The sequence below is a fragment of the Belonocnema kinseyi genome, chromosome 6, assembly GCF_010883055.1.
Source record: "Belonocnema kinseyi isolate 2016_QV_RU_SX_M_011 chromosome 6, B_treatae_v1, whole genome shotgun sequence".
Classification (NCBI taxonomy): Eukaryota; Metazoa; Arthropoda; class Insecta; order Hymenoptera; family Cynipidae; genus Belonocnema; species Belonocnema kinseyi.
The window spans coordinates 95,472,408-95,497,203 of NC_046662.1; the positions used below are offsets into that span (position 1 = coordinate 95,472,408).

A 24,796-nucleotide genomic window follows, 5' to 3' on the forward strand; every position below is an offset into this window, starting at 1 on the left:
CGGATGTGTAATATATATTACTATATATAACTATATATATCAGATTTATACATTAATTTATTTATAACAAAAACGAAAATGAAGAAATTAGAATGAAGATTTCGGATTAAGCCAGAGACCGAATGCATTTCAAATTGGGCAGGCAGTCCTTTAAATAATTTTTCGAAGGAAATAAGACGACATGTATCTTACCGCTTTGCCTGAAATCGTTTTTTCACTATGGTATGAGTATTTGAATGTTAAAAATTAAGAACGCCAATTATAACAAAAATTGAATTTTTGATAAAAGTATGATATTTTTCAATCTAATATCGGTATTTATCCTTTCCTTGTTCAATCTAATATTGGTATTTATCTTTTTCTTTTTTAATCTGATAGTATTTTTTGTCCTCTTTCCAAATCCTGCAAATAATTTAAAAAATGTTCAAAATTGACAAAATGGGGGCGGTTTTTCTAAAAACCTTCATCTCAGTTTACACATCAACTTTTACATTTTATTTCTTCCTTTGAAGTCTGGATTTTTGAAATAATCTATACTATTAATTTTTACATTCTCAGTCCTGAGAATGTAATGTAATCGTCCAAATTTTCGATCTCTGGTTTTTAACGGATCTCTAAGTTTCGGTACTCACGGAATCCGAAAACCATAAAATTTCATCGGTGTCTGTCTGTATGTCTGCATGTATGATTACCTGAATGTCGTAGACACGCTAACTTTTGAAGGATTTGTCCAATCGAGTCCGCATTTGATGCACTTCTAAAGATCCCCAAAATTAAGGCTAAGTTCGAACAAGTGTCACGAACATGTTATTAAAACTTTTGAATAAAGTCCTTTTTAGTTTTTCATCACATCGCACAATTGTATAGCTAAGAAAAAATAAATAAATCTTAAAGAATTGTATACATATTTTGACAAAAATGTTGAAAATAATCAAATAAAATAACGTCAGATAAAAAAATGTGACCAGAAATAATTTTCTAGAACTTTTCTAGATAAACAATATTATTGCTTTGACTCTTTTCGTATCTTGTGTGGTTTTGAAAAAAAATAATTTTGAGGATATAATAAATGATTTACAGTAGGCTTATATGTAACTCAAGTACACAAAATTGGAGGGGTTTGAAAAATTTTAACCAAAAATGGTACTACTTTTCCCTCATTTATCTACGGGCCGTTCGCGGGAAAAAATTAAAGTGAAAAATGGGGGCAATATTCGGCTCGGTGTGTTATTGAGTACGGGGTATTCAGGAATGGGTACTGGACTACTTCAAACTCAGTTGATTTTTATAATAGAATACTATAAACTTTATTTCGATTAAAACTTCATCCTTACAACAGAGACACGATATATAGATTTTTACATTCTCATCATTTATGATTGAGAAAGTATTAGAATTGTCGGAAATTTGACATCACACTTTTTCAACGGATCTCCACGTTTCAAGACACCCTGAATCCGAAAATCAGGTTTTCACGATGGCGTCTGCCTGTCTGTACGTCCGTCCGTCCGTAAACATGATAACTCTCGAAAAAGTGAACGAATCAAATTCATCTTTGGCACACTTTTTTTAGGTCCTAAAAGAAAGCATGAGTTCGTGAACCAGCCATTTTTGATAAAAATTCAAAAAGTGAGCGCATTTTGAAAATTTTTGTGACCACTTATTTCTGCATTTGAAAATTCTATGTACGGATACTCATAGTATTGAAAAGAACAAACAATTTATCCTAATCACTTTTTTCAATAAAAAAAAAATTCTTAGAGTTACAGCGTTTTCAAAATTTTTTTAATTAAACGAAAATCAAAATTTGAAGCCGAAAATCGCACGATATGAAAAAAAGTCAAGAAAAGAAAAACATTTATTTTTGAAAGCCCTACAAGATTATCTTAACCAATTTTTGGATTTTCTTTAAAAATCGAAAATTCAAATTTTGATTGCACAAAAAATAATGGAAAATTAAAAATTCCATTTTGTGGACAAACTATGTAGGATACGAAAAAAGGTGAATTAAAAAAATGATTATCCCAAAAAAGATCTACAATTTCGTCAAGAATCACTTCGTGATAGGATGCGTACTTTTTGTTTTATTCGTGAAAAATAACGCTAAAAAAAATAAAATTAAAAAAAAATGTGTGGAAAAACGACGAAAGTTACGAGAAAAAAAAAATCCAACAAAACCTGTTTACAAATATATGTCGGAAATCGAGCGCGCAGCGCGAGTGTCACGATGAGAATGTGTACCTTAAAGCCTACAGAGCTTTGAGAAACTGAATCTTTGACTATACTTAATGAAGTAGACAATTCAAAATATGAAGACGCATATAAATACTGCCATCTAAAAGAGATCTTTTTGATTAAGTTTTTTTTAGGCATTCCAAATGCAAAGAATAAATATCCGAGAGCGAAGCGCGAGATTCAACCGTCGCACGTCCTAGGCGCGCTCAAACTTGTGAGCGAAGCGAGCCGCGCGCGTAGCGCGCGAGGAGAATATGCCCGCAAAGCGGGTACATTTTAATTATTAATAAGAGAAAGTATACCCAAGTGCGAATTGCCGGAGCTGAATACACGGCCCAGTGTTGGTCCAATTTTGGCAGCCAAAGGTCGGCTAAAGTTATTGGGCCAATATCGGCATTTTAATCGGCCCAGTGTTGAGGCAGTGCTGGCAGCCTATATTGGCTATTTATATTTGCCGATCCTCCACCGATGCTTGGCCCAGTATCGCCACTTTATTGCGCCAAGTCTCACTTTTAGTACGGGGAACCATGTTTCACGAGGATCAGCCAAAGTCTGGCCCAGTGATGGAACATTACTGGGCCAAGTGTCACTTTTACCACGGCAAACCATGTTTTATTTAAATCGGCCCAATGTTGAGCCAATGCTGGCAGCCTATATTGGCTATTTATATTTGCCGATTCTCTACCGATGCTTGACCCAGAATTGGCACTTTGTTTCATCAAGTCTTAGTTTTAGTACCTAATAAACGAATCTTATACGAAAAATAAAAAAAATTTATTGAAAAATTGTCAAAGTTCACGATGAAATTTGTTAAGTTCTGTCATTAAAAATTATTAATGTTTATAAAGACTACATTTCGTGTCATTGCAAAAAGTTGTAAAGCAGGCTACAATGGATAAAAATGAAATATTACGCGAAGAAAAATTGTAATCGATTTAAATTATTTATTTAAAAATTACTGTATTGATATTCCTGTTAACATTTCATGTATTTTATATTTACACAACGTCACATAATAATAAATAATTAAAAAAAGGGAGCTTACGATTTGGTTCTTTAACTTTTCTGAACTGCAGCTTATGAGAATGGCTTTTTCACAGAGTTTCAACTTGTCAGTTTAGCGGAGTGGTTAGCACGCGCGGCTGCTAGGCGATAGATTTAGGTATATAGATGTAGGTTCGCTACCCCGTAGCGTTAGACATTTTATTTGTAATATAATGTTCAAAATGTAATATATGTATTCATTTTGAATACGACCATTAATATTTATATTCAAAGTACTTGCAATCTGTTAATATTTATTTTTTAAATATCTTTTTTGTCATATTCTTAGATCGTAGCCAGTGTTGGGCCGACAATGGCAGCCAAGCCCTGGCTGCCAAGTCAAGGCCATAGTTATTAATCCGGCAACGGCACAACGATGGCAGCCAGGTTTGGTCCAATACTGGTACCCAGTGTTGGGCCGACAATGGCAGCCAAACCTTGGCTGCCAAGTGCAGACCATAGTTATCATTCCGTTATTGGCGCGATAATGGAAGCCGAGCTTCGGCAATATTTTTGCCGACTATGGCCAAGTGTTGGGCCGTCTGTGACTTTGCACTTGGGTAATAATTTATGTTTGCTATTCTGTTTTTGAGAAAGGAAGCTTTTTAGGAGCGACTTAAATTTTATTTTTGCAATGGTTGACGTCATTAAAAATGTCCTGTACTGAATATCCATCGCTTTAATCTCATTTTTCTCCGTATTCCTCTGACCCCCCGAGCAGTATATACCTGTTTCGTTTGCACTCGTTTTATAGGATGTAATGAGATAAATATTTTTAAGCCCATAAACCCTTTTTATTTTTTTGATTGTATGCTTAAGATTTGCCCGAATCTGATCGTGTAAAGACGTCGAAACAAAACCGGAGACACGATCTCGTGGGCGCTAATGGGTTAACGCGTAGGAATTCCTTCACGTTCTGTGATAAGGATTCTGTGAGGACGATATCGCGGATCGAACGATTCCTTGAAGTTACGGAGTGCACTTCGGATCCTTTCAAGTCAGTGTTTCGATCGTTCAATTTGATTATCATGGACAGACATCGGAATTGTTTATCTGCATCGCAGGAATACAAACTTCAGAGTACAGAGCCACGGAGACAGCGTGCGGCACGTACAGTGTCTGGCATTAATGAAGCTATAGATTCGAATTCTATATCTTGTTTCCCAAGCACATGCCAATTTTATTTATATTTAATTGCCTATACCATGTATTCTGGCACGAGTATCAAAGTTTGCTAATCGATTAAACGCCAAAAAGTATTTGCCAATCTGCCCTGAAAAAAGATAACATTTCTATGAAAAGTAAACATTTATGTTCGTTCTTGATTTATTGAATATTTATACCATTCTGCGATAGATCTTTCGATATTAATCTATTAGGTAGAATCTCAGGATCTCACGAAAGGAATAATTATAGGTGTTACGTAACAAGAGTAATTTGCGCTTGATACTTTTTTCCCTTATTTTTTATAGATTTCGCCACAAGTCACGAAATTCGTGATTCCCTTCTTGATTGTTACAGTTTCAGCTTTTTTTTTAGTGAATTATTTCTCAAATGATTTGAAGGTCGACTTATTCATTCATAATTACTTCTAAGAAAAGTTGTCCGGTCAAGCATATTAATAACAGAGTATCTGAAAATTGATCTGAATATAATAGGAATTATGTAATTTTGAAGTTCATTAACATACTTTCAATGCTAATAGAAGTATTTTCTTTGTTACAGGTGAGTACATTATTCAGAATATAGGCGAATTTCCTTTTTATATCACTCAATTAATTAATTTTACTATACGGTCATTTATTAACTTCCGCCGAAAATGTGAAAACAAGATTCGCTTAACATAATTTTGGCTTGACTATATTTAATTTAAACTACACAATGCAATTTTGAGGCAAAATTTGGGAAAAGTTTTCTTATTTCAAAAGTGCCCTGTGTGTGGAGAATTACTGATGCAGTAATGATTTCGTGAGTTCGAATCTCAATGCGGCGAAACTAATACTTTACATGATTTTTGTATGTTGTATCGAACGAAATGAATTGAGGAATTCCATGTTCTCAACATTTCATTTTTATCCAAGTACTTCTTAAATTGAAGAACGCTTTTTTAAGTAAAAATATTTTTTATTTGTTTTAATATTGTATTATAATAGTTTTTTTACTTTAAATTTCATTTAAAAATACCAAACGTTTTTAGAAAAATCTGACTGAATTTTAATACACATGTATTTTAAGTTTTTTCTATTCATGTACATTAAATTTCATGGGCAGTGTGCGTTCAAATTCTAGCATGATAATTTACAAGTATGCTCGTTTCAGCTTTCACCCTAATGACTATATTTTCAGTTTAAAATATAGTCTAATTTACCTTAGATTTCCCTTTGATCAAGTTTTTTTTTACAATATAGGTGAATTATTTACTCTGAAATCATGTTAGAGTCCTAAAAGTAAAGTGTACATGTAAAGTCATTTACAGAGATAGGTTGAGATCTTGGATTCTTTCTGCATTATTTTGTGGAATTTATATTCTTAAATATCTGCGGATTACAATATGATAAAAACTGCACGCCTTATTTATTAAAATAAATTAAACATACTAATTTAACGTATTCAAAATAGGATAAAATGAATTTTCAGTTACAAGTTCATAAAAATAACCTTTGCAGTTACCAGTACCTGAAATTTAAGTTACACTTGTAATTTAAAAGTGCTTGAATTTTCAAATTTTTCCTAGTAGTACTAGCTTGTTCTTCAAATATTTGTTATCTTTCCTGTTTGGATCCTGTATATACAAACATTTAAAGGTGTATACCGTGTTTCAATGTAAATTTTGCACAACAAATAGTATTCGAAATTTAAAATTATGGATAGAAAATAAAAAGGCCTCCTAAAAAAAGTTTAATGTGAACGATTCTATTTCGCGAAAGTCAATTAAAGAAAGATTAAATTGCGTTTATTAGTTTATTACAGTTCGTATGCGTTTGGTGTAAAGTATCGATTTGTCTGAAAATTGGAAAACATAATTCTTTCACCCATTGGATCGTATTCTGTAAGAGTGGGAAAAATAATGTTGAATTAAAAAAATAGGCACACGCTAGAGCAGCAGTTAATGTGAATTTTGAACGCAAATTTAACAAAATAAAATAAAAAAGACCTCATATTTTTTGGTCTTCCTATAGGCAGAAGACAATTTAAAAAACGAACGTATCTCGTGCCTGGCTTAATTCATTTTTTGCTTAACCTTTGGAAAAGGTTTCTCCTTAACCGCGTTAGAAAGGCGATGGCTAGGTGGCCGTTCAAATCGAGTCCGATCGATTCGCCCCGGATGCTCAACAGGTGAAATTATACGTCGCGAAAATCGTTCGGCAGACAGACCCTTCTCCACCTTCTATCACCTCCTGTAGCTCGTAACATTGTATTGCACGCTACATCGCCTCGCCTCGCACGGCACGGCTAGGGTTCCTCTCGGCTGTCAAGCTGTCTCTTCTGCAACTACCACTACCACTTGTAAGATCACCTAGAATTTGCACAGTTGCGCACTGCGGCAAACTTGGTAGTTAGTACCCACTACTTTGACCAGCAGACTGCAATTACCCGTCGACTCGTTCCTTGTAACTTATATTATCTTCCATTGGCCTTTCAAGTTTCAGTTTCAAGCCAATCGATCCACTGTGCACTCTGCAATGAACGACGGATCGGGGAAAACGAGGAAAAGAGATCTTAACTCGTCCGGCAGATATATAATGACGTATAATTGCAAGAGCTAGGTAGCTTCTTCGTGTTATTTCAAATAAGAACCACTCGAATGGCAAAAGATAATTATACGCGTCTTGTTACTCTCTAAATTTGAATCAGATAAAATGTTTACTAATTTTAATTATTGGCTCAATTCTAGCTATGAATCAGTAGTTTTTACTGATAAATTAGTAAAAAATAACTGTTTTGTAGCTGGAATTAAGCCACTGATTGAAATTAGTAGAAATTTTTACTAATTCAAATTTGGAGAGTAGACATTCATTTTTCGCATAAATGAAACGATTTATGTAAGTCGTGAATGATTAATAAAAGATATAGTATTTTCACTGAGAAACATGGGATTAATTATTTGAGACAAAAATCTATATTCTAATTTAATTATAGTAATGAGTTTTCTACTTCGCAAGATGACATTAGTAACTTCTTACTAATTAAGATTAGTAGAATCAGTATAAAGATTGGTAGAAAATTTGTGGGAGATACTAGACAATTTTCCCCTAAATTTTGCAACACTTAAACAAATTAATTATGTTGTTTTTTAGAACAAAGTATCTGGGCACACATAAAATATTTGGTCAACGCTTCAGGTATTTAGGTATTTCGGTGATCCTAACCATCCTTTACAGTTGCCCGAGGCACAACGAGTCTGGCGGCCCTCACTGTTTACGTTTCGATCTCCCCGGAACCAGTCCAAGGCTATATGAAGGCAACCCGACACTTGACTGAAAGCGAGAGTTTGGTGTAAGAGTTTTAATAACAATGAAATTTATATTAATTCATTTTTTAAAAAGACTTTCAAGTTTCTTCATGCTCAAACTTCAATTTTTTTGTATCGCATATCTAATACCACCCCTTTTATCTTGTCCACTTATTAATATTTTAAACGTAATAATATTATTATGGCACTCTGTAGTATCATGGAATTTTCCGTGAGATTGACTGGTCAAGTATAGCGTTAAGGCGAGTATTACGGACAAGACATAATTTTACCGAAAAATAAAAATCCTGAATGTTGAAAAATACCGACAACATAATTGCAACGAAAAAGAAAATTTCCGAAATTTCAAATGATCGAAAACAGATAAAACTATACCTAAAGTGTTTATTAACGATATTGAAATATTTCGAAAGTGAAAGTTAAAGAAAATAGAAAAACTTAGAAATATCAAATTGCTTAAATTATTATATTCCCGAAATTCTATTATTTATTAAAATTGTAACCCTCGAATATTCAAAATCCGCAAATTTTGAATTTCCGAAATTAGTAAATTTTCTAATTTAGTAAATCATAGAAATTTTAAATTCCTCAAATTAGTGAATTACCCAAATTTGAAATTTCCGGAAAAATAAAAAAATAACATTTTAAATCTTCTAGAATAATATTTTATCGTTTCTACGTGCAGTTTGATATTGAAAACCGTTTACAACAGAAAATTTCTTGTTGGGTTACTAAGTATCAATGTAAAAGTTGAAGTTCACGAGTCCAGGAGATTTTTATAAATTTTTTCGGGAATTTAAAATTTATTAAAGTTAACAATTTTAAATTTCGTTCAATTTCTTTAACTTTCACATTAGGAATATTTCAATTTTTTAAATAAAGAATGCTGGTTTTGTTTGTAATTAGAAATTTAGGAAATTTGGGATTTGAATTTTTCGGCAAAATTATGTATTACCGTATTAGCGAAATCTCAATACAATCCGGGCGATCTGAAAATTTTTAAATAAGACAATGTATTTTTGTATAAACTTGAGCACTTTTGTGAGTGAAATGTGTAAATGTAAAATATTTGGATTTTGCAAAGTACTGATACGCCTATTATTATATTATAAAACATAAGGTTATATTTTATGCCTTTATATAATTTAATTTTTTATCACTCGCGTTTATTTCAAGTTTAAAAATATTGTAGGAACTAAATAGTAAATATGGCTTTTTCTGATTATATAAACATAAGAACGAAAAATAGTGTAGTTGTATGGTATTATATGAAACTATTTAACAGGAGATAGCTTGGTTCAAACGATAACTATATCGGCTATATTCCAAGAGAGAGTCACATTCTTGCGGATATGTCATGAAATTAAGAATTCCGAGGACCATCAAAATAATAGTCATTATTTTCATCAAACTACGATGAATTGTTTATATTTCATTATAACTTCATTGTTAAACGCAAAAGAAAGTAATAATAAACTATATAAGAATAACAATTTTATTATTCAGCAAAGCATCTCTTGCGCAGTAAATCTTTTGCTTCATTGTATGTAATACTTGTAGAAAACAATTGGTGGCTATTCTGCTTCGCTATTGTGCAACCTCAGCAGCATCTTTTGTAATAAATCTTTCTGTGCGAAAGGATCGTGTATACGTTATCGTGATTTAATAAACATTTGTCGGTTCGAAGCTCAAATTGAGTACAACAGTACACCACGCCCTTTCCAATGGTGGCACACGCCAGCCCTGACCTTTTCTTCTGTTTCAAGAGTTACAAGATCGCCCAAGAGATATTTCAGCAAACGCGATTCCTATGCATACTCCATAAAATTAGATAATTTTCCTTTCCTGTCGTATGTCTATACTAATTTGGTTGCAAAGGTGATTTCTTTCAACATTAATTATCATCGTTGTTATACTACCTCCATTATGATTGCAATTAAAAGATATTTATACATAGGGTAGGTAAAATAACATGTACATTCATCAAATCTGTAATTAAATTCTTTCAGTTACTTGCAAAGGATAAATTTATGGACCCACCTATTATAGTTTTGATTAAAATGATGAGGATATAATGCATGACCTTGTTCATACATATAAGAGCGTAAAGGTTTGCTTCCTGTTGGGATTTTCACATTTCTGTTAAATCACAGCTATTGTGAATCATCTTCCCGTATTATATGTATGTCGCCTTTATACAATAATCCCCTCCAATGGGAATCGAGTGGTAAAGCATTCCCATAACAGACGAAGGGCTACCCGCCAATCACTACCCCCATTCATACTGAAACATTTTATGAAGCACCCTCAATTTCATTCAACCTACTTTATACATTCAAACACACCCAAGCTTGAAGAGTCACCAATTTGGCATTGTATCATTATTTTAAACAATTTTTGTAATTCCTTTAAAACATTTTCTATTACAATAAGAGTTACAACAAAAATAATTATGACATCAATTTAGAATATCTCATAAGAGGTTATCCAAATACCATGTAGAAAGTTTCAATATTTGTATTTTTTTTCCGTAATATGACTTGTTCAAAGACAAAAAAGATGCATAATACGTTTAACCTAAGAAGTAAATAATAATATTTAAAGACTGAACCTTTTATTTTTCGATAATAAAAATATAATACACTTGAACCGAAAAATATATACTTGTTTTGATTTCGTATTTTCACTGAGCCATGCTCAAAATTTAATAATTGTCAGAAAGCCCTTCGCGTTTGAATTTGATTCATGTAAAAGAATTTTTCCAGAATTTATACAAGAATTTGTTCAAAAATTGATCTAGAAAACTTGGAAATTTAACATCGAAGTTCTCTGGCAATCCTGATAGATCAAACCTTAATAAGGAAGGGGAAATAGAAAGCATGTAAAACGTAATATTATTAAGTCGACACCCATAAAAGCCTCTAAACTCATCATACAGTCTGCGAAGGAGTAAAATAATGTTTCCGTTAAGGCTGCTGAAAACTCTAGTCTCTGTTTGGTTCAACCCGCGTAAAATTAGCCCCGACACGTGTCTAGGAAGCGGGACGACTGAAGGGGTAGCTTTCGAAAACCCCCATACAATCGTACGCGTGGCTAACACACGGAAGGGGCTGGGAGTTTCTCACGCCATGGATCGCTGTCGCACTTATAGGGCCCCGCTGTGGTATTACCATAACCATTCGGTTGCATGCTATGAGGTTGGCGACCTGAAACGCATTGAATAGGATGCCTCCTTCACGCACTGTGCCCACGTCGGCGACGTTCACCGGCCCTGAATTTTTGATCTTCTCGGGCCAGGTGAATAGGTAAACGTAAGCTATCAGGCGTGGCAATAGGAAGCATGAAATCACATGCTTATGTACGATGACATGTATCTTTAGTCCTTTATTCTATTCGTCTGCTACCACTTCCTCTTGTTTCTTTCTAATGAGAAAATCACTTTGATCCGTCTCAGAAACACATGAATCTTTTTTACGTTCAACAAAAAAAAGAAAAGTGAAGAGGGACAGGTTTTTTCTCCTTTCGTGCAGAGAGGACTCAAAACTCTTGAGAAGAAATAAGTGTTTTGTTTGAAATATTATTTGATTATTAGGTTCATTTTAATTCAAGTGGAGAGAAAAAATCGGTTTTTCTAAACCTGCAATCGGGGACGTTTAAATCAGAATAACTTAGAGAGAGATAAATTGTTAGGATTTCAATTAAATGAAATGATTCACTGTATAAAAAGATCGATGTTGACATTTTTAGAGTTTTTACGCATTTACAATGAATTGATTAATTAATCGACAGTTCTAATTATCAGGTATCGAAATTTGAAACAAATTTTATTATGCACACTTATCATTTAAAGTAGCTGATTAAAATGAATGTTTATGGATACTCCACATTAAGGTAATCCAAGAATCACAAAGTTTCAAAAACTCAATGTGCACATGGAAATTCTTGTTATTTCTTTTCGAGGAAAAGAAATTGTCACCAAAAAAATTAATTTTAGAATGAATAGATTTATTATTTAGCCTTATTTTTTAAATATATCTCAAAGTGTTTTAAACTATCTGTACGAAAATTGAAGACATTTCTTTTTACATAATTTACAGTTTCTGCTATTATAATTAAGACTTTTCGTGCACCTAGATTTATAGATATTTTTATACGAATTCATTAATACCATATGCACTGCCGCGCAGAAGTTTTAGGCCACCTCTTTTTTTATGACTGAATAAATTCTCTTAATTTTAATTATATAAGCGCTAAAAAATTTCTTTAAAAGGTTAATTGTTTTCGAAATTCTGTATAAAATACTTCCAGGGTAAAGCCTTTTTGTTTAGTTTTTAAATAGATATTGCAAAAATAGTTTAAATTTCAATGTTTTCTTAAATTTTCAATAATTTCCGAAATAGTCAACATTTCTCAATGTTCTTGAGCTAATTTTGAAGCTTTTTTCACCGTATCACAACAGCTTATGAGTATAAATCGTAAAAATGTTCTTTTTGAATTGCAAAAACTTGAAGTTGTGACAAAAGAGTTGGAAAAATATCAATGTTATTTTTTTTGAACAAAATATTTTTGTAAAATATAAGAAACATATAATCATTAAGTTTCTATGTAATTCCCTCAGAGCATATATATTTTTTCCAACTTTTTTGTTGCAAAATCAAGTTCTTGCAATTCAAACAGAAAGTTTTTACGATTGATACTCATAAAAAAAGAGGTGGCCTAAAACTTTTGCACAGGAGTGTAAATTGTTTTTATTATTATTTTTATAGAGAGATAAATAAAAAAGACCAAATGAACCACATAGAAAAATGCTTTCCATAAAATTAAATAAAACCATTTGATTTACTATAAAAAATTAGGCTAATATTCTTTCTAAACATTTTATTGAATGCGCATTTTTTTAGGATTCTTTTCGAAAAAAAAGAAAAAAAATGTCCATGTGCACATTGAATTTTCACAAATTTTCTATGTTTGGACCGCCTTACTGTACAATTCGAGTTTTAAGCGTTTATTTTAAGGTCATGTAGGATTTTTCCATTTTTACTGGTGTGAAGCGATGTTGAAGTTTTGCAGATATACCAAAATTGTATGTTAAACAATTTTATTTACATTTCCCGTTTCATACATTATTAATTAAAATTAAAACAAACTTCTCATTAAGAAGCAAATTTTCTTCTCTGATAGATCCAAATAGTCAACTTAAATATGAACATAAGTTCAATTTTTTTCTTCGGTCTTACGATCAAGTTTAAAATAAAAAAACGAGGAAGTCCGAGTCAATAATTTAATCAAAATATAAAAATTCTTCTACACCTCGCGACGTTTCGACCTAATCTGTCGGTCATCCTCAGACAATACCTTATATAAGATATTTGTACATAAAAAAATTGCAGTTCGATGAATAAAAGTAAGACGGCTTGAAATAATTTCCGAAACACATAATTTTTTAATTGGGAAAAAACCTCAAAAAAAAAAGAAAAGAGGCTCCCAATAATTAAGGTTACATTTTAAAAACACTTGAGCGAACCAACGATAGTCACACGACGGACAAGCAGGTAATGTGCAAAAATCTTATATAAGGTATTGCCTGAGGATGACCGACAGATTAGGTCGAAACGTCGCGAGGGGTAGAAGAATTTTTATATTTTTGATTAAATTATTGACTCGGATTTCCTTGTCTTTTAATTCATACATTATTGTTCGCTACCAAAAACTGTACACACAAATTCGCTATAATTATTTCGCGCAGAGGGAAACCTTTTTTTAAATTTAAAATTCAATAGACAGAAATAAAATTATAAACCGGTTTTAATTATTTTTTTTTTAATTTTTTGCTACGCCAAACCACAGTTCAAAATAATAAAATCTCAATATTTCATAAGTATGCCTGTCTTATTGTACAGTTCAAACCATTAAAAAATATATTTATTGTTTCTCTGAGTATGTTTAAACTATTTAAAGTGTGGAGTTGTTTAATTTTGAAAGCATACCATTTTAAATTCTTTACTTTTATAGTTAAACGCATATGCACGTCTTAAATGTTATTACAAACAATTTGTTTGTATTTAATTCACACTCGTGTAATTGAGATTGGTCACTGTTTCATATTTTATATATAGGAAATTTATTCCGAAAGCTTTGCTCTGGGATAATCGTTTATGGTGTGGTCGACTATTCATATTACCTGTCACTAAAGCCACTGATACACGCTTTAGTAGGTGGGAAGCCAATGACAGGATTCCCTCTGAACAGCGCCCACGTACGGATTCTCATGAGAAACCTTTTGAGGGCCTCAAGTCAAATGAGGGTTTATCTTCCTCTTTAAAGTGGAACCTAATTTTTTCATAACATCATTTATTTTCTTAATATGCTCATATAGATCAAGTTGATAAATACCTCTTAAAAAAGTGCAGATGTTGAGTCAGAAGCTAGTTATAGGTCGTTAAATTTTTCTTGTCCTTTAATGATTATATAAGATTCTGTTTAAGTGCACAATGTGGGTCAGAAGTTAAGAAAGTACATCATTAAAATATTTTGCTTACTATAGAAAAAAATGAGATTATTCTCTCTTTCTTTCTCTAACTTTTTGTTTGATTTTGAGGATAAAGTTATAAAATTCTTTAGAAATTATGATTACTCATCTTAAATCGGGGAAAGTTGTGTTCAATTTGAATTTAAAATTAGCTTAAATTTACAAAAATGGTCTATTAAATGGATCCTATCAAGACAGATTAGGTTTAGATCAGATCGATTTCGTGTAAGAACTTAAAGATCTCTCGAGATTGGATGATCGAGACGAAAAAGGGAAATATGAATCTCACGTGCGTTAAAAAATTTGGTGGCATTCGTGCAGATAATGATTTTGAAGCGGTCCTTTATGTGGGTTATTCTCGTACAACTTGAAATAAAGTTTCTTAATAAAATGAGTCACATCCCATTCTCGAAGACTGAAGAATGAAAATCAACATGGGTTGTGTGTTGCATTAGATTCTTATGCATTCAAAAGTGCAACGAAAGATATTTATAATTTATCTAGAGTCAGAAAGCTAGAGCTATAGACTTTTTTAAACAAATTTTTTGTGTATTAAGAAACTAAGAAAACGACTCGTATTGAATTAAAAAAATCGAATATTTGGCGGAATATTTTAGCTTCTTCTACAAATCCTTTCTTTTTCGAATTTTCGTGATTATCTCGAGCGCCGTTTAGATGTTTTGAATAATCAATGCAGTATTCGATACATTTTTCAACTTTTTACTGCGTTTGTCTCAAATTTTATAATTTTAAAAATATTGAAGTTTTTCTGTGATATTTGGTTCATCTGTAGATTTATTTCGCATAAAAATGTACTAAAGTTTGAAAAAAATGAAGCTTGGTTGAGAAAACAAACATCTACCTATAGGTAGTTTTTAGATGAGAATTCCGAAGGTGCATCCGCAGTATTTTTCCCATTTTTTTAGTCAAAGGAACCAGTTTGTTTATGCACGATCGAGCATTGAAGTTTCTTATGAGAACGAAGAAGAAGGGCTTCGATGCTTCGTTGGTGTTTGCGAACATTGAGTGTGGGCAGACGCGTCATAAAAAAATATAATTCGGTTAAGTTTGCACATCCGGCTCTCTTTTATGTCTCATACGTCACGCATACACCCGTACCTCTATATAAAGCAATTAACTTCACCACTCCCGCGTCTTAGCGTTTAACTACTCTTCGTTTACTGTCCACTTGTTCGAATGAGTATTCCTACAGTCTTGATTATCTTTTATTCTTTTCGTTTATTTTTTCCAAACAGGAATTTGAATTTTCCCTCTTTTTAACTCTTTATTAATTATTTTGTTCAAAAAGTATTTCAAAATATTTTATCGCACGAAATTTTGTATTTAATTGATGGTAAAATAAATTTTAATTTGTAATGGTTTATTAGTTATTACATTGTTCTTTTCATTAATCATCTTCAATAAACGTTGATGCTTATGCAGTTGCATTTGTTGTTTTGTTGCCAATCCTCTTTATTTAACGTTCCAAAGAGCGCATTGACGTAACTAATTCTGATGAAGTTTTCTGACTCTAAATATTAATGAAGTTTCGATGCCTTTATTGATGAAGAGATTCATTGTCCCTTCTCGCAAGCAAAAATTGGTCATCATTTATTCTATTTATCATTATCAATCATATTATTTGATGAATGCTTGAACTCAGTGATTAATGATTTCACTTTACGCAATAGTTCCTAGAAACTATTTTGTTTAAATCTAACTTTCTCTGGTATATTTCAAAATCCTATTGTGATTTGTGTGAATATATTTATCATTATTTTGTGTCGAGTTTACTTTTATTTTCTCATCTTATAAATATCACAGTGTTGGACGAAAAATCAATATTTTTTAAACTGCAGGTCTAATGCTATGGAAAGTATCATTTGTGAAAAAGATTCAGACAAAAATAATTGAAATCTTTTCATATAATTTTGACCCAAACAAATTATTTTTAGCCAATTAAAGATGGAAAATTTCTTGTATGTACAGTTTTTGTGACTTACCAATAATATAAAATAAGAAATGAAAAAAATGGTATCGAGGTTATAATTCCCTCAAAATGTACAAAAAACTAGTTTTTTTTTTTAATTTGGTTAATTGTATGTATATTTAAAGGAAATTGATAATGTACTGTCTGAAATTTCTTTATATCGAGTCGAAGAATATTTCGTTATTTGTTTATTATAACAATTTTTTTCATGGTTTGCTAGTTTTAGTGGTCGCTCTGAAAAGACAAAATTAATGATTTGTATACATTAAAAACAATTTCTTCTTGATATCAAAAATATCAAAGGCCTCGAGGTAGGATACATAGATAAATTATAATTAAGTAAAGCTACCGGTTTAGAAATATTTAATTCGCATGTAATGTTTTCATGTACTATAGCATTATATTGATAAACATTTTTTTTAAGTAGTGCGTCGGTCTGCTATACGGGAAAGGGAAGGTCGTGAAAAATACGCTGATTCAGTGTGTCTTTGCGTTGCAGCAAAAATAACACAGAAAAAACTAAGAATAAAATTTGTTGCAGGAAATTTTTTAGAGCGATATAGTTTTGTTTAGCCAACTTTGCGTCTTTCAAAAAACATGTGTTTGTCATGGAATAACACAAGAAAGTTTAACCGATATTTGTTTAAAGTTTATCATGTGAAGTTAATTTTTGTTGCAGAGAATCTTTCATCGGAAATCGATGTAAAGTTTATCGTCTGTTTTTTCTTTGAAGGCAATGGAGAATGGGAATACAGCTACATGTTATAGCAGGATGTTCTTGATTCTTGAACCGGGTACTAATGCTCTGGTAGTTAAGAACCCACTTTAATCTAGAGGTTGTTAATTCTGTTTTTAAATGCTTCAAACTGTAAACTGTTTATTATTATAGGTTTGAATTTAGAAATTTTAGTGGCCGCGTGAGATGTCAAGTTTTGTTCAAAGGGTTCCAAGCCTTGTTAATTAAAACTGTTATGCGCGCAAGTTAAAAATAATGTTACGTTAACTCAGGGAATTTATATATTTTTTATAATTTGATGGTGTATCTATATTAATGAACGTATTTTTCTTCGAGTAGCATGAGCATCATGAACCGTAAAAGGGAAGATATATGTATTCATCGCACTAAAATTGCGTGGTAAACGGAAGAAGGTGCAAGCTCCCCTTTACGCATAATAAACCACCAAGCGGTATGTACTCAATTTGCATCTTTCCTTAAAGTTAAACATCCTCCAGCTGACGCTGTTCAGTTAAGGTTCTTGGAAAGCAATTCCGCAGAATGCAAAACCGTATCTGTACTTTGCGAAAAATTCACATTTCTTTTTAATAATTGCGCATTCAAATCTGTTAAATTATTTTATGAGCACAAAATAGTTTTTTTTTATACTTGGATATATATTTTTCTTCTTTTATAAAATTGTTTGTTATTAGTCTCGAAGAATACGAATGTATGCGGATCGTACGTGCGAACCGTGCGGACCCTTGTGGTCGGTTTTTAGAAGACGCGAAAAATCTATCTTCTAAAAATCGACGAAAAGGGCCCTTTTATACTCATACACACATACACACAAGTAAATTATGTTGTTATATTATTAAATCCAATCTCTGAATACTTCACAACAGACATCTTATATGAATTTTGAAGCTTGAAGCGTGTAATTATATATTCAAAATAACTGGAATATGTATGTACTTTTGAATTTCAACTGATACACCGTTAGAAATTTCTGTAGCGATTTTACTATAAATGTATTGGAAGTAATTTGCATATACGTGTAGTAAATTTAATATCCAATTATCTTGTAAAATAATATACATATATAGCAAAATAGAGTGCATAAAAGTTGAAAGTTCTTTGATGTATTCAAATCCTGTCAAATATATTTAAAACTAAAATAATAACCTACAATTCATCGACTAAATTCTTATTTATTATCAAAGTGCGACGTACGGGTAGGGTTAACATCAAAATTCACTGCCAATGTCAGAATTTTTACATGAGTACTGCTACTTTTAGGTTAGGTGTCTTAATTATGTACATAATTGAACTTATCCACTTAAAACCCAGTATAATTTATGTTCAACTAGAAACAAATATAATGCTTTATTATTTAGAATTAAACATTACTGCCAAAATTATTTTTAATTTGTGTTAAGTGAAATTACTTGGCTCTTCGAAGAATTGATCAATATACATGTATATTAAATTTACTACGCAGCCTCTTAATAACTATTTCATAGACTGAATTCTTAGATTTACTATATAAACGTATAGTAAATGTATATTAAAATTGCAAACATTTTTAACAGTGTATTATTAAATTGCACATGCGACCGCTGATTTCATGAGGACTCCTTTTGACATGTAATACTGCAAATTATGGGTGCAAAGAGTTAGAATTCATTAAATAAATTAGATGTTTCAGTGGAGTAAAATTGAAATTATGGAATTAATTTAAGTAAGCCTACATTTAAGGGAAATTGGCTGCAATGGTGATATACGTGGGCTATTTTCCGCTACGGAGCCGAAACCGGTGGGGCAAAGGTGACTCTCCTCATATCATGGCTATTACTTTACAATTTTAGTTCTACTTTTCATTAAATAAATCTTTTTTATTATTAAGATAGGGTTACGTAATAAAAGCTTGAAAATTCACGTTGTAAAAGAAAAATTAGATAGAAAAACAGTTTTTATTACGAAAGAATGAAAGTTTCGCTGAGAAAAATATCAAGTTATCAACTTTAATGGCAATACTTACAGTATAAAAATTTGATATTTTGACAGATAAAACAATATCATACAATGTGATTATAATAATTAGATGTAACTCAAGTACAAAATATATTAAATCTAATAAATAAGTGAGGCCTGGCCAGGGGAGCAGGGCCGACGAAAATAATATTTACAAGCGCTTATGTGATACACGTGTCACAAGTTACGTCGATATATTATCGGTAATGTAGAACAGCTACTTATCTTATTGGCTACATGGAAGAAACTATTAAATCATGGACATAGGAAACAAGGGACTAGGCATGTCATTGCGGGGGTGATGCAATGAGGGGGGAGGTCCGCCACCTTTTGATGTCCCACGACAAACATGGCAGCTCCCACATGTTTATATTTTCATGCACAGTTTGTCGGCAAAAATGCTCGTGCGCATAATCAAATGGCACATCGTAAGATAGCGGCTCTCCCCACTCATGGAATTCTTCCCCCTCCCGTGGATTCAACCCCGCTCGCCCAAGTTAGGATGGCATGCCTAGTCCCGTGTTTCCTATGTCCATGTATTAAATATCATTATTTTCAATCTGGTGGGCATGCAGGTTTCTTGTATTGGTACGGCAGAAACATTGCGTGAAGTCCGTTTCTAGTAGAATGTCAGCTAATAAGAGGTTATATTACAGCTTTCTTTATTTTTGTTCAAAATAACTTATTCTTCTTGCTGGATATGTTTAAATGTAATTTTTCCAGTACATAAAATACCACAGAAGCAAACTATCACATTTTCCTATCTTTAGATGTTTTTATTTGCATAAAAAGCTGCGTTCGGCTTTGCCCTCAGGTGGAGGCAAAGGCGACGAAATACAGCTTGTCAGAAATAATTAAATTACCAAATCGTTGTTTTTTATGTGATTAATAATTATAGAAATGTGATATACTATAATATAGAACACGAAATGAGGAAAAAATGGATCAATTCAACATCTTGTTAAGTTTAAAAAAATCATTGACTCACAGAAAAACGCTGGTGTTAAATTTGTTGCAGCTCAAATTTCATTGGGCTCCCAACGATCATTTGAGAGAGTTTTCAAGTCTCAAATGTATTTCTCCGAACGTAGGTGCCCATGTGGGCATCTAGGGGAAAGTATAATTTGGAGACTGAATTTTGGCTCATGCAGAGTTGTGGAGTTCTGAACCGCGCTGTCAGACACCTGAATACCTGTCAATGCAACTATTCGCTTTGCTATATTAGCCTAAATAATTGTTAATAAGGAAACCAATTGAAACAATATTTACCTAATTTTCAAATTTCTTTAATTTAATAGGGCGTACCAGTTACTTCGAATAAAATTATAACTTCCTAATGCAACTTCCAAAAGTTAGGTTAGTCATGCCCGTCGACATTTAAACTAAAGGCGGGATGTATAGAAAAAGTCATGACCGTCTACATATACAATAAGGTATTTTCACTCCAATCACTAGCTCACTTCACTTCGTTGAATACTGAGGGGATAACAATTGACCAAATGCATGGGAATCGGTTAATTTTTGCTCTATTTTTCTAATATCTTCGTAGAAAGTTATTTTTCTGTATAAGTGCAATTGAAAAATAGTTTTTCTTTTTTAGGAACTATTTAATGCAATAATAAAATAAAAATAATTTTCATTCATGCGTGCGTGAGGGCTGAGCGCTGGTTGTCTACCATTTGGAACACGATTCAAAATTACATTGAAAAACAATTCTTGTGATTTAAAAAATAATCATTAAAATATACACAAAGATATATACAAATTGTGTAACTTTTGATTTCAGATAAGAATAAAATTTATAACACATATGTTTGATGAATGACAGTTTACTTTCATTGAATTTGAAAGACTAATATTTCTCAAAATATTTGTTAATAGATAAATTTTTTTAAATACCATATGATATTTCAGCAGCTTCATATATAGAAGCTAATTGCAGAATATAATAGCGATAATATTTGAATAATTCTAAAACAAAGTTTTAGATTGTTCTTTTCGATTGAGACGTGACAAAAAGATGCTTGAAGTAAAAAAAAAGAAGAAAGCATAACTACATTGCAGTCGTGATAATTTATGTATTTATAGGTTATATAATTATATGAATTCCCAAAAAAATACATAAAAAATATTAAAAACTTATAAATAATTATTTTCAATCACTTTCCCAAGAAATTTCTTTTTAAATTAAATGTTTTGTAAAATATAATTTGATCTTTGGAATTCACTGAAAATAAACTGTTATTAATATAATATATGTGTTGTATTTTTTTTGCCTGAAATCAAAGTTACACAATTTGTATATATCCTTGTGGATATTTTACTAATTATTTACTTAAGTTACAAGGATTGTTTTTTAATGTAATTTTTAATCGCGCGCCAAGTGCGGCCAATGAGCGGTCAGCCCTAACGGAATCGCAGTAGCTCAGGGTGCCAACATTGGCTTCATTGGTCCACAGTATAAACCGCAAAAATAAATCAAATCAGCCGGCAGGAAAAAATTGGGATATGAAAGCCTCAATTAGGTATTTTCACTTCAACCATTAGCTAACTTCACTTTGTTAAAAGCTGAGGGGGGAAGATGGATCAAATGCATGGAACAAAACTTTATTTCTGTAATATATTTGTAATTAATCATCATTATTATTATTTTATTATTTCATTAAATAGTAATTAAAAAATAAAAACTATTTTTTAACTACACTTATACAGAAAAAATTACCTTTTACGAAGTTGTTAGCAAATAGGGCAAAAATGAACTGAATCCCATACATTTGGTCCCTTATTTTCCCTTCAGCAATCTACGAAGTGAAGTTAGCTGTTTATTGAAGTGAAAATACCTAATAGGCTTTTATCTTATCAGTTTGAATGTTCCCGCCGCTATATTTGAAACATTGCAATGTTTCATGAAACTCCCAATGTTTCATAAAACTTTTCACCAGGCTAAAGTTTCATGCAAATTTACATCCCTACTCATCGCGAAAAACAAATTTCTGTTTTTATTAGACAATTGTATTTACCTTATCTTTCATGTAAGTCACTAGCCATTGCAAGATTAGATATCTAAGGTACCTTTAAACTTCCGCAGAAAATCTAGTGGAAATTTGTTCGAACGACCATGCATCAATTTCGATGCAGACGGTCACGACTTAGTTTGTACATCCCGGCTTTGGTGGTTTGAATGTCGTATAGTAGCTTTTGACTAACCTAACATTTGGATATTACATCACGCCAAGTATTATTTTTATTCCAAGACTATTTAGTCGCTGGTAAATGGAAGGAAATAAAAAGTTAGGTAATTATTATTATAACTTACCTGCTTATTAACATCTGTTTCACTTAAATAACGACCGACAAAATGATCTTGACTGGTGACTTATAGTTTGTAGACGACACTTCACGTTGCACTGGATGAGAAAAAACAGTGTCTAAATGATGCTTTTCCCCTAGCAATATGCACATACGTGTAATAAATTTAATGTACCATCGTCTTGTAGAATTAATATACATCTATAGTAAAACAGAGTACTTAAAAGTTCTTTGATGCACCCAAATCTTGTCACATATTTAAAACTAAAGTAATAACCTAAAATTCATTGTATAAATTCTTATTTGTAAACAAAGTGTAACGTAAGGGTGGAATTTTGTTTAAAATTCACTGGAAATGTTAGAATTTGAACGTGAGTACCGCTGTTTTTAGGTCAGGTATCATAATTATTCGCTAAATTCAAACTTTCCACTAAAAACCCATTATAATTAATGTTTGACTAGCAAAAAAATTATTTTTTATTATTTAGAATTTAAAATTACTTATAATTTGTTTAAAGTGAAACTGCCTACATTTTCTACGAATTGATCAATATAAATGTATGGGAAATTTAATCTGCAACCTATTAATAAATCTTTCGGAAACCAAGTTTTGAGATTTAATATACAAATGTATATTAAAATTGCAAAGATTTTTAACAGCGTGGCATTTGGTTCGAGTCCCAAAAGGGTGATGAGATTTTTAGTCTCTCCTATGGATATTTAAATGTCTTTACAAATATACTAGAACAATTTATTTACATTATTTGATGAGTAATTTCAAATTTAAACTTTGTTTAAAACGGATGTACCTGGAGTTTAAAATGAATGTAAAATATAAACTTCTCTTATTCCAAAATATAGTTCAAGTTGACGAGTTTAAAAGTTCAGAAAGAAATATTCAAAACCCAGATATGGTATCATTTAAGCTGAATGAATTTCTGAAAAATTGTTCAATTTTAAAGTTTATTTTTTATTGTTCAAAGAATATTTGAAAATAGATAAGAATTATGTACTCTATATTCCTAAGAAAAATAAACACGGAAAAAACACGATAAACTTTACGTCGATTTCCGACGAAAGATTCTCTGCAACAAAAATTAACTTCACAGGATTAACGTTACACAAATATCGGTTAAACTTTCTTTTATTTTTCCATGACAAACACATGTTTTTGGAAAGACGTGAAGTTGGCTAAACAAAACTTTATCGCTCTAAAAAATTTCCTGCAACAAATTTTATTCTTAATTTTTTCTGTGAAGTTATTATTTATTCATTCAGTAACTAATATACTGTTTCTTTTTTTGTGTGCATTATCTTAAAAATTTTGGTGCGAATTTTTCTGAAGTTGTTTCATGCGACTAATGCGACTTTTTTAAGCCATCTAGTCGATCCGAGTCCTGTAACGGCATCACGATATTTTCAATTATTTAATTATCTTAGGAGTTAGGTCCATGTATGTTCGGCCCACTCCCATCTCACATAGGCTGGCTATCTGGGGACATCGTAAAGATAGTTATCTTGTGCATACGAAGTAGAGGATCATGCTCTCTTATATGCGTACCTGATCGTGCCATTAAGCTGGAATTCAGGTGTATTAACGATGTCAGAAGAGTGAAGCAGGCGTATGTATATAAGGCACGAATCCGACCACCCGTGGATTCGTTCAACATTAACAACGGAAAGCGGCTGGCATGTGGTCATTTCATTTTGCAACCCCGGTGTGATTTTAGTGTCCGACTTTATTACCTCGCGTGCCCTTTCCCAGCAAGTCATTATTGCAAAAAATGATTACAAAAAAATAAATTTTACGAGGTGAGAATTGCCGATCAAATATCGATGTAGACGATGCACGTGCGATATTATTTCATCAGGGCTTATGAACTGGACGTGACGTACACATTTAAATATCAACGGAAGAAAATCACATTGAATGTGGTGCACCAGTTCGCACTAAGAAATGTAATTGGTGGAGTTAATCGATAAAGAGGTTTATGCAGATGGCGAATCGAGAGTATTGAAACTAAAGGTTATATAAACGTCATTAAAATAATAGCTATTTGTGCCCCGGATTGATACACGCGGCCCTAATAAATATTATTTTTTGATATGTAAAAATTTTTATTTTGAAGGTGCCATAATACCGTTATGAGTAACGTAGTGAATTCTAGAACACATGATTCATTTTTACAAATTTTCGAATACTTTGAATATGTATTGGACATTTCTGCAATATTTAATAGGTTCTTTACTTCTCTAGAATATTCTAAAATGTTGTCTGTTTTTAAATATATTTTTTTAACTTTCTAGAATATCCTAATATATTCTGTGATCAATTTTTTTTGTTAATTCCTGTTTCTTTTTTACTTTTTCAGAATGTTCTGGAATATTGTAGAATGTTCTACAATTTTATAGAATATTATACGTAGGAGGCCGTTCACATATTACGTAACGCGCCAGGCTAAGGGG

The 24,796-nt window shown here is 31.8% G+C and overlaps 1 protein-coding gene across 2 annotated transcripts in view; it reads left to right on the top strand.

The window, feature by feature from the left end:
- The window catches only part of LOC117174715 (fringe glycosyltransferase), a 173,367-nt gene that overhangs the window by 73,113 nt on the left and 75,458 nt on the right, over positions 1-24,796 (top strand). The window lies entirely within an intron of this gene.